We start from the raw sequence: 12,333 nt of genomic DNA on the forward strand, positions 1-12,333 counted from the left end.
ATAGTGATTAAAAACATAGATGTAGGATCAGTCATGAAATCAGTCAGTCATTACTGTAGGATTCAATGGTATAGTCAGTGCTAAGGCAATCTTCCCTACTGACTGACTGGCATTTTTTTTTGTTTTTTGTTACTGAACTATTTTAGATGAACAGGCCTGGCCTAGACAGGACCTGACGCGTTTTGTCTGTGCGTCTTTGTGATAATGTGGCAATAATGATCTCTATAATGATAATAATCTTGCAACATGTCTGTGAATGTTCTCATTCATCCAGGTCATGGTTATCCAAAGGAGTTGAATCAAGTGCAACTGGACTTGGTATATATCCGTGAAGACGTTTTGCCTCTCATTCAAGAGGCTTCCTCAGTTCGTGCCTTTCTGACTAGACCAAGCTAGTCTGACTGTCTGGTGATGAGACTCAGAATTTATGACTCCTAGAGGATAAATTCTGAGGAAGCCTCTTGGATGAGAGGCGAAACGTATTCACGGATATATACCAAGTCCAGTTGCACTTGATTCAACTCCTTTGGATAATAATCTCGGTGGTAATAACGGTCTCTAACCATTCTACATTTGAGAGTCAAATCATGATATTAAGAACCACTGATAACCTTTCTAAACCCTAAGGTTGGATTACTGACTGGGCAAAGTGGGCAACTGCCCTGGGGCCCTGGACACCCAGGAAACATGAGGGCCCAGTGTCGATTGGTTTGTGGTTATTTGACTGAATGCAAATTAGTTTGGGGATTTGCATCATTTAAACACAATATCAAAGGAATTTATAGGAGCCTTAGGAGGGGCCCATGTGCATGCACAACGTACAGGAAGTGGACAATTGGTCTGGTTGGTGGGAGCCAGGGTTGGAAATGAACTTTTGTGTCTATCTGTCACTGTGGCTGGTGGATTCCCAAATCTACCAGCCACTCAATAATTTTTACCAGCCACTTTCTTGTTTTAACCGGTAGTGTGTAACTTCATGTGAAAAATAATACAACATGATCTCCAATATTCAATCATGATTATTTGGGTAAAAAGGCTATTTAAGGTTATTTTAATTCATAAGGTAAATATTTAAACTCTCAAGGAAAATACTGACATTCTCCCTCTCTCATGCACACATATAGTAAGCACACTGTGCTATCTTTCTTACCTGGGTGTGGAAATTGGATGATTATTTGTCTTTTATGGCTTCCATTCCAATTTTAGGATTTTAGTCCCAATAATGAAACTATCAGTTCTCTTTTTTGGCATCTGAAGCGTGTTGACGACATGCCAAACAGAACATTGTCTGGCTTGTCTCCTCATAAACTAACCAATCACAGGACTCTCCATTTCCGGCTTGTCTCCACTTCTCATTATAAAAAAAAAAGAAAAAAAAAAAAGGTTTTTTGACCTTCGCCTGTTTGGTCTGTCTCCTCCTGGGAGGTTTTCTCTGCAGACCTCTTAACCTCTGCGATGCAACGCCATATTGTTTTTTGTTTGTCTGCTACAACGTTAGCCTAGACTACCTGACCTGAGGTGATTCTTTTTAACCGTTGGTTGCTAGTTAGCCTTCTCTGTGCATGCACATGCCGGTGTCTCCTCGTTAAAGTGTCTGAGTGAAACAAGCAGACTCGCAATTCAATCTGCGGAATGTATCAAACCCGCTCTACCTCCTGAGCCGTGCTGCCCCATAAATGACTTGTACTATAGTATAATCCCCAGAACAAGTGTCTCCAGCAGAACGAGTCAGCACCGGGCCCTAATGCAAGATGGCCAAAGTGGGCCCCGGCCTGCCCATCACAATCAGATGTAACACGTCATGTCAGTAAGTGAATGAAAGATGTGAAAGCACGCAGCTTTAACATGACCAGCAAAAGCAAAACGCACTGCACAGCTGACGTCTAATGAAATGATTACGTGGAGACCACCATGCTATAGAAGTCATAATAGTAAGGCCATGATAATGTAGCCTACTTAAAATCTGGTGTTGGAGCACCATAACAGATGAAAACATCGGCGACAGTGCAACCGCACTTAGGCAACATTATTCATGTTTGCACATTGTCCTTATAAACACAAAACACTATTAGTCAGATAAATAATTAAATAATATGTATGTTCTACTCACAACAGAGGTGCAGTCTCTGGGCTTTTTGCTGTGTAAAGTTACCTATTCTACTGTGTAGTATGCATGACCATAATTACGCGCTGGCACACTTTGCACATTTTTGAACATACCATATAGTGTAGATCAGTGCTCCGAGATTTTTGATACGATAGTGGTGAGATAAAGAGGGGTCTGTGTGCGCAGGCCTAAAACTGTTGCATGCCGCAATGCAGCTGCATTATCTGCATATATGGTAGTTTTGCTGCTAAAAATCTCTTGCTGATAAGACTATGAGAGCTTATTGTTAGCTCAACTATTAGACTGATTGTAATGCAAAGGTCAATCTGGCAACTCACTATGTAGGTTAAGTTGTAGAGTTTTAGTGTTTTGTTTTATGGGAGTATATGTAATTCTATGGGCTGTTCACAAATAACGACTCTCAATAATCACCAATACAAAGGCGGCCAACTCAGGAGAGTAAAATCAAGGTCAATACCAATTAGCAGTACGTGTCAACTGTTAAGAGGTCTACCAAAAAAGGCTTTTGTATGAGAGAAACACGAGAAAACTTACATTTCAAACATGTCAAAAATGATTTGATGTGTCAAGGGAAGCATTGTGAAAATGAGTGCAACAAGCCAGACTCCATAAATTGTCTTTAAAAAAGCAACTTAAAAAGATTATTCAAAATAAAAAGAAAGAAGCTGTTTCAGGTTTAAGACCAACAACTGGGCTAAATGCACTTAACTTTGGTAGATATTTAACACCACAAAAACTACAGCCTGGAAATTACCATATTATTGAATAAGTACCTTTGTGACAGTTCACCTTACGCTTCTTAAAGCGGGTATTTACACGAGGGTGGCCTTTTTGGAAAAGGCTCATTTCTAAGGACCACTTACCGAGACTCATAACCTGGTGGGAGGACCACAAAACCCGGTACCATGAACAAATACAATACCTAACAAAGTTGAAAGGCCCAGCTTTCACACTGCTTGCTACATCTACACTGAACTACATCCGTAGAGATGGTAATATATGGTTGTGGACGGCACAGACCCGACATTTCCTTACAGTCATCAGATCTGGAAACTGCTCTGCATCAGTTCACAGAGGCCAAAAAAAATAACAAGCACTTTTACCAGATGAGGCAAATCCTATGGTAAAAAAAAAACAAAACTATGATCTTCCATGTTTTCTAAGATGATTTGTCCCCATTATTACAGCTACATTCAAGGGTGGTTTCATGAAAACCAAGATGACGACAATCCCAAGATATAAACTTTTGGGCCAAGTTGTGGAGCACGGCAGAATTTTTCCAATTTCATTAATCTTTGCCAAGATTGGATAGAAGCTTTCCTTCTTGATACATGGTCCAATATCTAAACAGTTCATAACGTGTTTGACAAGATGAATAAAATGTTAATTATTTTATTCAGTGTGATTTTCTGTCTCATGCCCTATCTCATCATTTGACGATTCTGCCTTTGGTATGTTGTAAAGGAAGTGAGACATGTTTTTTTTTTCTCCACAATTGTATCCGGCCAATTACCCCACTCTTCTGAGCCGTCCCGGTCACTGCTCCACCCCCTCTGCCGATCCAGGGAGGGCTGCAGACTACCACATGCCTCCTCTGATACATGTAGAGTCGCCAGCCGCTTCTTTTCACCTGACAGTGAGGAGTTTCGCCAGGGGGACGTAGCGTGTGGGAGGATCACGCCCAGTTCCCCCTCCCCCCTGAACAGGCGCCCCTACCAACCTGAGGAGGTGCTAGTGCAGTGACCAGGATACATACCCACTTCCGGCTTCCCACCCACAGACACGGCCAACTGTGTCTGTAGGGATGCCCGACCAAGCCAGGGGTAGCACAGGGATTCGAACCGGCGATCCCCATGTTGGTATGCAAAGAATAGACCGCTACGCTACCCAGACACACGAAACATGTGATTTTAAAAGGGCTACACAGATTATGATTATTATTATTATGAAGTCTTGAAGCTATCTAAAAGGCAAAGTGTGCCCTTATTCTTTATCAGATGTTTCACCTACATGCGCTGTAGGGCATTTTCCTCACATGTTGCCTCTTTCTCAAAAGACGCAGTAGCTTGAACCATAAATGCAAGTACTCAGATGGAGACTCCAAGTGTAAATAAGTCCTCTAAACCAGAAGACTTAATCTAAACCAGAACTATCTATCCACCTATAAACAGCTTTGCCAGTAAAATCACAGCGGCCCTGATGGTTTCTATTCTCCCTGAAGCTACACAGCGATAGGTGGGGCTACGGAGACAAAGAAAATAACAACAACCACAACACTAACAAAAAAAAAAAAAGAAAAAGAAAAACAACGGTGTAGTACTTACTTATTCCATCATTATATAGTCCCAATACCAGCTGTTTTAAGATTGTTGGTGCACCAAACCTATAGTTTTTCAGCCCTACTGGTAACTGCATGGGCTGGATTTATATAATAAATTATGGCTAGTTTTGCATGGGAAGAACTGTATTTACAATTATTTACTGTAGAAATGGTTACAAGTCAATCCAAATGCTGACTTTTCTAACAAATTCAAAACACTTTACCAAAAAAAAAAGTATGTCTTTAACATTTATCTTATCTAAGATGCTGTGAAAACAATTAGCAAATTTCTAGGCCATTTTCACAAAGTATTAAAAATGAAGTGACTGTACTGTATATATCCGAAGGAAAAAAATAGTTCCAAGTTTCCCGAGGGAAAAAAAAAAAAAAAGGAAAAACTGCATGATTCAGTTTTACAAATGCAGGTTGTTGAGACGTTACTAAGTCATGGAGATGGCACATTTAGACTTGGAACTGCAAGCTCTTAGTGCTGGGAACTTTGGATCCAGTCAGAAACACACACACACACACACACACACACACACACACACACACACACACACATCGAAGACAGAGTTAAACACACACATAGGCAGATTACACACTCACACAGTGCAAGAAAGCAAGAGATACAACTGGACTGTGTATGTGTGTGTGTGTGTGTGTGTGTGTGTGTGTGTGTGTGTGTGTGAGAGAGCTAGACAGTGAGAGAACTAAACACACCCACAACAAAATCTCTTCATTGTATTGCCTAACTGACTCATACCAAAAAGACTCACACGTGTAAATGTGTGCCTGTGTCCACATGTCTCTGTGTTTGTGTGAATGTGTGTGTGTGTGTGTGTGTGTGTGTGTGTGTGTGTGTGTGTGTGTACACTCATGGCTCACAGGCCCGTGCTCCTCATGCAGAAAAACACTCCATCTCGGAATGTCACACCCTGGTCTGTGACGCAACCTCAGACAGGCAACCAACAGATGCTTGGACCCAACTGCTCTCTGGTGCTACACCACAGCGTCACACCACCCATCCCAACCATCAGAACACCATCACAGCATCACTGCACTCATGGGAAAACCATCAATATCACAAAGTCGTACATTTTGGCCATTAAAACAACAGCTTTGTTGCATGTTTTAAACAAGGCAGTTTTGCTTAAAGCAGCACTGCTAAAAACATCTCACGTTAACTTCAGGGCCCATGAAACCCATCAAAGCTCTGTGAGAGGCTCCCAAACTTTCAAACCATCAGGAACTCCAAATACTTCATGTGGTTTCTGTAAGACACACACAGCATGCAGTGTTGGCGCTGTGCTGTATAGGTGGTGTTATGACATGACAAGTTTACCAAATGTGTCTCCATACTCTTAAATCAAGTATTAAAGACAAAAGGTAACCTCAGAGGATACCTACTTATGTCATCAACCTCGATTTCAAGGTTACCATCGGCACATGTAGCAGAAGAATGGAGTGTAAAGTCCTGCGTCGTTACAGCCTTCCAATGTTTAGTCACATTAAAACAATAGACCACGTTTATGGACCCAGCAGCGAAACCGAGGTTTCAAAAATACCCGTTTTTAGTTCACTGTCCCAATACCTTGGCATTAAAAAGACCAACTTTCGGCTTGCGGTCTAGATACCGTTTCCCTGAAATTACAGTCTCGCATATAACCAGTTTAGGTTTTGACACCTCATTTTATGACACGTTTTTTCTACCCCCCCCCCCCAACCTACCTTAATTAGCACCACATCCACTGTCCTCTCTCCTTTGGCACAGAGGCTGTACCTTCGCTTGTGTCTCTCGTACATGCTAGCAGCCCTGTGACAGTGTACACCGTCAAAACCACAAAAACTAGTTCCTACTGTTGGTGGTGGGTCAGTGTGCAAACCAAGCCCAACATATCAGCGATGCTGTGGTAGGTTCGAATCCCAGATTGCCCTGACACACTGCTATCTGTTTTGCAATGCTGTCTACAAAGGGACTAACATAAGGGAGGGGGCGGCATGCCCACCCTTACAGGAGAAAAAAATAAGCACTCCATTTGTAGCGTGCAAAGCGATGGCTTTTCTCCTTCTACAGCGATGCCAGAGTAAAAACAAGGGACGCAGCCACGCAACGCTTCCCTGGTCCTTAAATTAGCAAAAGGAACTAAAGAAAAGCTAATGAAACCAACTCAAAAACAGAATTGAAATTAAGATACAGCTCTAGTGTACAACTGGCATCAGTTAGCACTGGTGAGAGAGCCAAAACTGACAACCAGTAAATACAAATCTCTTAAACCTAAATTAATAAATAGTTAACTTGAAAAACAACTAAACTCAAGCAGCAGTGTCTTCATTAGTACAGATTAAAAAGAAAAAATAACCAACAACAACTATACAACCAGAGGAAAAATAAAAGGCACTGTAGACTAAAATCTGGGATTGGATGAACTTCTCACAGCATCGGTAAACATGGATAAAAACTGCAGAACAAAACCAAAACGAAAATCTCATGAAACTCTAGTCCTAGTTTCATAGTTTTGCCAGTTCAGAAGGAGATGTTGAAATCCATATTCCAATGCATTATCCGGTGAAGTCTTTCTTGTGCTCCCTCACCGTGCAGTTCAGATCGGAAAATGAGACGCTCTACCCACATCTGTTCACAGCGCCGGCCCCTCCTTCCTCCTTCTCCTCCTTCTTTCCTTCTGTACCTCCATTTTTCCTTCTAACACACTCCACCCAGTGCATTTATTCCTCACTTGCTGAGAAACAACCCCCCCCACCCCCACCCGCAACATCATTTTATCTGTCAGGGCCTTTCTGCTGATGAAGGACACAGGTATAAAAGGAGGAATAAAAGGGAAACAAAGAAATCAAGAGAGGAAAGCATCCAGACAGAAGATGAAATATCAGATGTAGAAGGAAAACGTCCAGACAGAATAGGAATTCTCAGATGTTAGATGATAGAATAAACATTCGGGGCAGGAGATGTTGAGAATGGCAGAAAGAGGGATACGGATGCAGAGGGTAATACGGGAACAGAGCCCAGCACAAAGAGAGAAAAGGGCACGAAATGAAGTCCCAGAGGGACGGTAAGTGTGTGTGTGTGTGTGTATGTGTGAGAGAGAGAATGAGAGAAGGAGGAGGAAAAGAGTACAACGAGAACTTAAACTCGGACAAATGAAGTCCTTACAATGCCACTCTTCCTGGAGTAGTATGATTATAGGGAGGTCTGCATACTTCATTTTATAATCTGCCCTTTTACTTCTACATAGCAACGTCATATGTAATATAACGCCAATCAATTCTTTTCTATGGTTCTTTTACGTATCATCTTCGGTGCTATGCCATCCTGTGTTCATCCATTCAACTGCCCTGATGTAATTTCATATCTGCGTACAGGGAAAAACTTTGAACAAACTTGTAATATTAATTCAAAATGAGTAACTCTGAAGTATAGTGAACCCACTCTTCAGTCTTTTTCCTTTTCTAGCCAATGCTCATTTGAATATATACAAGTGTTCTGGTACGTACTATATTTCAGTCATGTGGGACAAAAATTATGGGCTGTCAAAGCAAATTCTCACTCCGGGACTCAATAAAAAAGCCATTACGCCTGTCATATTCGGGGTGTCATAAACCCATAATAAATTCACAGTTTGGGGTAACTATTAAGTGATCTGGGTGACTATGGTGAGATTTAATAGTTGGCCAACCCAAGAAAACACTGTAGTGATTACACACTGTTTTTCTTAAAATCAGGTGTAAAGACCGAGTCCTCTCCGAGGACAGTCCTGAGAGACCCCGGGACTGTTTCTGCCGCCATATGATCACAAGAGGTCTTTACGTGAAACTGATGTAATGGAAATAGGAATAGGGTGGAGTGGAACAGCTGAATACAGACAAAATAAGGCCTCATTATTTAAACCTGTTAAATCCACTTACTCAGGAACAGGAGATGTGGATGAAGGGGAAACCAAAGGATCAATGTTTTTTTTGGGTTTTTTTCAAACCCTTGAAACAGAGACATTGATGCCAAAAGAGCAATTCAATATCATCAAGATAGTCATAGTATCCTGTACAATTAACATAGGCGTATGCTGTGTTTTTTAGTATTGTTTGAGGATCTGTCAGTGCTTGACTATTGAGTTGCTATATCATCATTTTACCAAGACTTTTCTAGTCTGTAAAAGTGTGAAGCGTTGTTACTTGCTGATGAGAACAGAGCCGTTACTTATAGGCAATAAGTGGAAACAACCAACTGCATCTGTAACCAATCAGAAATATACAAACACAGCTGTCACCATGGCAACGACTACAGACAGTCCAGTTGTGACGCAGTGAGGCAGGGATTTCCAACACAGGGTGAAACAAGCAAGACAGGAGAGAGAGAGAGAGAGAGAGAGAGAGAGAGAGAGAGAGAGAGAGAGAGAGAGAGAGAGAGAGAGAGAGAGAGAGAGAGAGAGAGAGAGAGAGAGATGGCGCGCGAGAGAGAGACATATGGAAGTAGTTATACTGAGACTGAACACAAGGAAGCAGCAAAGGGCAACCAAGGCAGTGGATTTCAAATGCACAAGCATCAACAGCAACACCACATGTTTTGTCTGCATGTGTTGCAGTGTACGGGGGACACAAGGATCGAGGCACAGCTCATCCTCCATCTAACAGCAAGTACTGTGAAGTGTGTGGGTGGTGGCATTGGACTTGCATGGCAAAGAGAAGAATGAATTGAGATGATTTCAGGTAACTTGTGGAGAACGTTCTTCAATGTACCAAACCCCTTAGAGTGGTGGTTTTTAATCCTGCCCTTGGGTATCACCAGTGCTGCTGGTTTTCTATTCTGCCAGACAGTTAATTAGATTCACCTGTTGTGACAGGTTTAAACATTTCCCAGCAGTGTCCAAACTGTTAGTACAGTATACTATTGTCTTTATGCATGCTCAATAATCCAGGTAAGGAAATCACAGAAAGGTGAATCAGTTCATATGGTAACAACGATTATTGAGAGAAATGTTTCTCTAAATAAATGTTGTGTCCACATGAGCTGATTCACCTTTCTGTGATTATACTAGTGTGTAATGCATACATTTGGGGCATACTGTAGTTTGCACTACATTGTATTTGGCACATTCATATCCAAGTGACCCTTCTTAACACCAGAAGAAGAAATTTGTCCCTTTCACTTTGTCTGTTTTGATCTAGTCTTAGCTCTTGTGCTAAAACACACACACACACACACACACACACACACACACACGCACGCACACACACACACACACAATTTACTTGAATCACAGGATTATTTTGCTCCTTATTTGTTGAGCAGTTTCCCTACCGTTGAGTGTTTCTTTTAACAAAGTTTATATGTATATATGTGTGTGTGTATATACACACACACACACACACACACACACACACACACACACACACACACACACTCGCAAATCTATACTTGTGGGGCTCCCTCACTGACTACATTCATTTCCTAGCCCTTAACCCTAACCTTAACCACGCAAACTACATGTCTAACCCTAACCCTTAACTTAACCTTAACCTAACCCTAATTCTAACCTTAACCCTAAAACCAAGTCCTAACCCTAAAATAGAACCTTGTACTTATAAGGCCCCATAAAATGGCCCCACAAACTTGGTACACACACACACACACACACACACACAACCACAAATACACACACACACACACACATGCACTCAATTGTTAAAAGTACATTGGAATTTTCCAATGCTAGGTGCTGCTCCTCAAAATTCATTATCCATCATATTTATTGCTTTGGAAAAATGTCCTCTGAAAAACGGTGGGATAGTTTTGATTGTTTGATTGTTGTTTGATTGATCGCCATAAACTCCAAACTTAATATTTTCAGTTTTGTAGTATGCATACACATCACTTTCGTATACTAAATTTGCATACATAAATTTACATACATTCGCATTGTGCATACAAAAATTTGAATTATTATCAGTATGTAGTATGAACAATGCAGAAACAGTTCCTGATTGGATGGCTGGACTATGTGACACAACAGGTGTTTGGTAGAATAAATAACCAGCTGTACTGGGGGTCTGATGACCAAATAGAGAACCACTGCTTTAGAGTGAGACTTGTTTTCAGACATGACAATGACCCTGAGCATATGGCAAAATCAAAATCAACAGTGCAAGAATGTGTTAACAAAAAACTTTGCAAATATAAAAATAGTACTCTAATAAACACTCTAAAATCATAACACTAAAAATATGATTACTCTGGTCAGCTCTACAAGAGGTGTTGAATGGGAAGTCAGAAATTCTGCAGAATTAATTTGCAGGATTTTGTCAACCACATCAACCACAGTTCCACTTACATGTTTTATTGTCAGTAGAAAAACCTTAGTGTATGTATACATTCTCTCTTTACATCGGCACTGGGCTTAAACTAGTTTCTTGCAACTTTCAAATCACCACCAAGGCCAAGTTTTATGCTTAGAATGGTACTGGAGTCAAGCAACTTTTTTGGGACTGCCCTCTGTTGGTAGACATGATGCTATTACATTTCTTCATCTGAAAGAAACCAATAGTCAATAATAATCCCAAGTAGATTTTATAGTGTAGGTTTTATACTATACTATATAAACTATAGTAAAATATATATAGTATAGTTTGTATTAACCTATACTGAAAATTTAAGTCTACACAAAAAGAGACATTAACCCAAGGATTAATTTAAGAGAACAAACTGAGTTCTCCTTTTTATTTGTTATTTTAACACATTTCTACACACTTTAATTTTTGATAAAATCTTTGTGGCATTTGTGGTGAATTTATGATACTTTTTCTTACTTTTCAAAAATAGCATTTAAATCAATCTTTTCTTAAATGATCCTCAAAGTCTAAAGGCTTCTTTTACATCTTATTTGTACACTTTGCATAGCACTTTGTAGCTGTTATGATGTGTAACACTTTATTTTTCTCTCTAAGGGACCTAATTTCATTAAAAAATGCTAAAAATATAAATGTTGTGTCTACTCATGTTATGATTACCACATCTGGTACTTTTTCTTGTTTATCTCTTCTCGTTCCTCTTCTTCCATGCTGCTTAACTCTTGACATTCCGACATAATAAGCAATGTTGAGGTAATTCAGTTTATCCATCTATTTACCTGCCCATCTATGTATGTGAAACAACACACACACACACACACACACACACACACACACACACACACACACACACACACACACACAGTTGAGGTCCAAGACTGAACATTCCCATATCTCTTAGTGTGACCTCAGGCTGGCTGTAAAGTCAAGGAGGCCAAAAAGTACGTCATTTGGGGACAGTGGAAAAGGATTTATGGCTGTATCTGAGTGACCCTGCCCTGCCCTGACCTAACCTCATACCACTTAGACCTGACCTGACCTCAGCTAACCTCACATGTCATACTAAAGTAATGTAGATGGGAGCGTAGCTGAACCAGTGCTCAATTCTACCATGTTCTAGAAGAAGTTTAAAGCCAACATCATGTAACTTCTTCTGTGTTTTAAAAAGGGACAAAATCTTATTAGTCTATGGAAAACAATGCTGGTTTATGATATCAACTGGGCAAAAAATATCCTTGCACGTGGTTTAGTTCAACTACACAAATGTATGTGTCCCACTGGAGAGAAGCGGTGCAACTATGAAGTGTGTGTTCAATGTTGTAATGCTGTGCATTGTACAACTGTACATTCGACTCAAATGCAGTGTTTTTTGGGGGGGGGGTTTCCACAGCAATGTCCCGGTCTTTACTGCAACTCACTCTCTCACACACACACACACACACACACACACACACACACACACACACACACACACACACACACACACACACACACACACACACACACACACACACATACACACACA

General features: G+C 40.7%; 1 protein-coding gene across 1 annotated transcript in view; it reads right to left on the minus strand.

Annotated features, from left to right (window-relative positions):
- Window positions 1–12,333, minus strand: part of LOC130114572 (A-kinase anchor protein 13-like) — a 170,177-nt gene that overhangs the window by 71,019 nt on the left and 86,825 nt on the right. The window lies entirely within an intron of this gene.

This window comes from Lampris incognitus, chromosome 6, assembly GCF_029633865.1.
Source record: "Lampris incognitus isolate fLamInc1 chromosome 6, fLamInc1.hap2, whole genome shotgun sequence".
Classification (NCBI taxonomy): Eukaryota; Metazoa; Chordata; class Actinopteri; order Lampriformes; family Lampridae; genus Lampris; species Lampris incognitus.